The sequence below is a fragment of the Pocillopora damicornis genome, chromosome 2 (assembly GCF_964200805.1).
Source record: "Pocillopora damicornis chromosome 2, jaPocDami1.2, whole genome shotgun sequence".
NCBI lineage: Eukaryota > Metazoa > Cnidaria > Anthozoa > Scleractinia > Pocilloporidae > Pocillopora > Pocillopora damicornis.
The window spans coordinates 37,016,850-37,021,753 of record NC_142671.1 but is presented as its reverse complement, the minus strand read 5'-3'; the positions used below and the strand labels follow the sequence as shown (position 1 = coordinate 37,021,753).

Below are 4,904 nucleotides of genomic sequence, written 5' to 3'. Positions count from 1 at the left end.
TCTTTATCGTTGACAGTTTTAACAGTAAATTCAAACAAAGAGTTAAAAAAGGAAAGAAACGAACTAAGAAAGCCTTCAACGCCCGCGTGCGTTTTACCACATTTTTAAGCGTTTCCGGTGAGCTACCGCTGTCAGTTATCTTTAAAACTTATTAAAATGATCTCCAGCGAACCCCTTACTTAGGGCCAAGTATTCCTTACATACTTTGCCAGATGCCGCCGAATGTTACGTAATTCTACCTCGCATAAGGTAATATTGTATAGGTAATATTATAATGATAATAACAGTTTATTAAACTCTCTTGCAGTAACTTACTGAATTAACAAGTTATAACACAATGAAAACTTAAAAACTTGAAAACTTGCAAGCTTTTTTTATATATGTAATCAACATTACTATTCCACTTAAGGTCGCCATCGATAAATATTCCTAGAATCTTGTAAGTCGATACACGTTCTATACCGTTGTTATCAACAACCAATGGTCTGAGAGTAAAGTTAGGATATAACATAAAGTTAATTAATATCTCTTTACATTTAATTGGGTTTAGTCTCATGTTGTGATTCACAGAAAAATTGTGAATGTCAGAGACGGTCAAATTGGGCAGACTGATAGGGTTCTTGGGTAGTATTTCTATGGCAGACGTGTCATTCACAAACTTGACTCTCGGGTGCCAATCAGCTAAAAGATTGTTTGTTATTATTGTGAAAGCTAAGTATCATTCCTAATTAAATTACCTGTGGCGCAAACTGTCGCGGGTCGATTTTTCCATTCTTCCATAATATTGCATGAGGTAATATTCCATAAGGTTATGTAACTTTTAAGGTGCCTCCGTAAAGTTTTAACCTGTTTATGACGTGCGCAGCATCTTTGTGTTTTCACGCATAATTTATATTCTTTTCTACCTTTGAGATCACTAAAAGTTACCATATACAATAGACAAGTGTTGGAGTGTTGTTTTCTCTAGTTAAGATAATTAACAAAACGGTTTTCGTTCTTTAGCTAAAACACAACAAAGGAAGATGCCCACTAGCGGTAATCTTGCTTAATTTGTGTTGAATTTTCTCCAAGTGATATTGGTTAAATTCTTCAACAATTTCCCCAAACGTGAAGTTTGTCGTGCTGATCATTTTGAAGTCGAAAGTCGGTTACAAAGGAAGTTTCTTTGCTGTTAACACATCTTGTTTCCTGCTTAATATATCAATATCTTTGCCCGCAATTCCGGCGCGAGTTGCTTAAAGGCTAACTAACGCCAAAATTTTCCCTTTTTTTCGGTCCCAATACATTCCCCTTAGGTTAAAGAATCCTAAATGCGCAAATAAACGACATAATGCGTAGAACCAAATTTTCTACAAATTTTATTTGACGCTAAATCGGCGGCCGGCTCTCATCGAGAAATTAGAAACTTTTGCTCACATGTAATGCTCAAATAAGCAACCAGCCTCGAACGTACAATTGATCCTGAGTGTCTACAAATCCACGAAGACACATTTCAGTTTATTTCCTGTTATTTATCTTGTATTATTTTGGTGTTACACCCTGCCCTTGCGGTCAGCGAGAAAGATGGCGGTAATTTTTTTTGAATTTAGCTTATCAAAGCTGCAGTTTCCTCTTTCTTCTTATCTTTTCGCGTTATATGTTGTCCTAATTCATCTACGTATCATTATAGGAGATCTAATGACAGAAGGATTCAAGAATTTGTTGGAGGAGGCTTTAGAGCCTCTACGCAGATCGATTGATGAAGTGAAGAAGTCTATCGCCACTGCGAACTCTAACAGTCCGGGCCATAACCATTTCTGGATACTTGATGACATCACCAACATGGATGTCGTAGTGGGACATCGAGGAAACTCACTCATTACTTTATTCGAGCCCAAGCGACTTAGTTCCCTACCCATATCCCATGAAGCCTTGCAAAATTACAGAAGACAAGCAATTACACGCAACAAGCAAAGAACTGATGGTGGTCACGATGACTAGAAGGAAAAATTCAGATGAAAAGTCGGGTGGAGGTCCATGTTGCGAAGGGCTCTATCGAGGAATAACCTCTCTTTAGTTGAGGTTTTCAGGTATTCAACATTTTTTTTGATTCCTAAAAAAATATCTTTTAAAAAACTAGAATAAATTTGCTTCCAATTTGTCAAAATTCCAATCGAGTGCACGAGGTTTTTGCTCGAGTGCACGAATGTTGAAAGTCTGTTGGTGTGCAAACTACCAGACGGATTCCTTTGTTCAGATCCATCGGAGTATCGTGTAAACGATAAATTTTAACCATACGTTGTGGCCGGCCAATTTAAAGTAAAAGGACAATTATTTATCGGACCTTTATTGTGAATTTCAGATCAAGCCAACAGCATGGATGAACACATTCAGTATCTCGAGACACTTTGTCGTCTTTGTGGCACAAATCTGCCACGGACCTGGGTCAGTGCTACAAACAAAGAATCTTTTACATCGGAGCTCTGGATGAAATTTCGAATCAATATCGATCTTGACATCAGAGATTCATTCAGCCAAGGCGAATGCGCACTAAAAAATAATTTCAGGAAACCACGGATCTAACACATAAATGTGATCATCCAGCGAGTAAGTTCTACTTCGGGCAAACATAAAACAAAGGGGTATTCGTTACTGAGCTCTCACATCTTCAGGTATCGTATCCGGGAAATGTGCGATAAGAGCGGTATGAAGATGAAAATAAAGAAATAGCATTGGTGGAAAGCCTTGCCGAAGTGTCTCTATTACAGCATTCCGGAAAGAAAGGTTGGAGTTTAACTACACGAACTGATGAGAGTGAAATTTTCGTCTAAAACCACAAGGGACTTGTCTGTAATTGTGAAACTCGTTTAGAAACACCGTTCGTGCTTTCACATTTTGCAGTGATTACCAAAACAACTTTCTATACAGGGTGTTCAAATCAAAGGGTAATTGTAAAGGACATATTATTGCTGACTAAAAGCTGTAGGACCGAATTTGTAGTGTTCTGAGACCTAGATTCTCCCGCGAATCGATCAATAGCGCGCGCAAAATACCTTGTATGATTCTCTTGCATTGAATTCGATCATGTGTATTCGTCTTAATATAAATTGTGACTACTTGATTTTATTTTATCCCACTCATGTATTTATTGGCGTTTATTTTCCAGGTATCATAATTTCAAGATCAAAGCTCCATGTGGAACACCGCTTGTTATTCAAAGTGAAGACGACAACACCTATGACTCGCATGCACTGGCTTGTCTTCTTCCACGAGAAATGGAACGCATTCCAGAGGCTCTACGAGAAGTCCAGATTTTCAGCAAATCGCAGAGAAAGACATACACTTTAGGAGATGTCAAAGGTCAGCAGATCGGCATGGTTCAGCACTTTCTAAACATACAGCTGCATGCTTTGCTTAGATGTGGCAAAATAACCAGGAATTGAAGGGTAAGTTACTGTTTTCTTTCTTTACTGTTACTTTTTCGTAAAGGCTTGCTGGACTGAAATTGATAATGTCTATTTAAAAATCGGAAAGAAGCAAGATATTGTCTTTCCTCGACCTATACTGGAGAGAAATGAAATTGTCCCGATTCCGCGATCTCACACCTCACTCGTCCCAATTGTTATCAGTGCGCGTTATTTGGTTCAACCTTATTTAATTGGTTTTCTTGTAACCCAAAATAGGGAAATCAACGGAGAACGGAGGGCAACATCGAGGCAAAGCTCTACCTAGAAGTTCTCCAGATACAAACAGGCTGGCGGAGGAGCTTTTATTCCTGTGACGCTCATGGTGGAAGGACCACAGCGTTACAAAGAATTTGTGCTAGAAAGAATCCGCTTTACTCTTCCAGAATGCCAGAATGTCGGACATGCATGTTGAATGTTTGAAATAAACGAATATTTTTAATGGTATCTTACGTCCAGTCCTTATTAGCGAATGTTGTTTCAGCTTACTACCGCATTACAACATGGCCGCCACAAAAAAAAAATCAGCTCAGTTCTTCTTGTTTCCAGCACCTCTCGGCCAAATTTGCTTTGTTTTGGTTTTGATCTCACCCAATCACAAAGCTCGAAACCGATATCCAGAAATGGTTATGGCCCTAATAACAAAAATATCAACCTACGAAAAAGGAATGACAGAACTGGTTAATGAGAACAAGAGTCTCAAGGGTAAGCTCCTGGATACTACAAACCAGCTAAAAGCTCTAAAGGAATCATTTAACGAAGTTGAACAATACTCGAGACGAGACTGCATGGAAATCCGGGGTATTCCAAAGATTTCTAGTGACACGCGGGAAGATACGAACGAAATTGTTGTGGAGCTCGGTCGAAAAATTGGAGTTGACCTGAAAAAAGAGGATATATCAACGAGCCATCGTCTTCCGAGTAAAAGGAAAGCGAACGGAGAAAGGTGTATTACACGCTAATCCTGATCCTAATATAATGTTTGACTCCTTTTACACTAGAGTCCCATAAAGGCATAATTGATGTTCATATCCCTCTCATACAACTCTCTAAACGTTTATAAAGAATGAAATCTAAGCCATGGATAACAACCTAAGGTAAAAAAAATAAATTGCTTGTTGAGGATGTTGAACTAAATGATTCTAAGTCAATGGCTGATGCTTTTAATAATTTCTTTGCTAATATTGGAAATAATTTGTAAATAAATCCTCCATTCGGTATCTAACAGCCCCACCTCAAGACAGTTTCTTTCTATTTCCCACAACAACAATTGAAATTGAAAATGAAATTATTGTGCTAAATGCTAATAAGTGTACTGGGCCTTACAGCATACCAGTTGCTATTTTAAAAGCTACCAAACATGTTATATCTGCACCTCTAGAAATTATAGTCAATGCTTCTTTTTCGACTGGAATTGTCCCTGATTTATTTACAATAGCTAAAGTTGCCCTGTTTTTTAAA

The 4,904-nt window shown here is 38.1% G+C and overlaps 1 long non-coding RNA gene across 1 annotated transcript; it reads left to right on the top strand.

The window, feature by feature from the left end:
• The first annotated feature begins 532 nt into the window (after positions 1-532).
• On the top strand, positions 533-3,890 carry LOC149051119 (uncharacterized). Its single transcript, XR_016183559.1, has 3 exons — positions 533-2,069; positions 2,342-2,763; positions 3,146-3,890. It is a non-coding gene; the product is annotated as an uncharacterized LOC149051119 (long non-coding RNA).
• Positions 3,891-4,904: the final 1,014 nt, after the last annotated feature.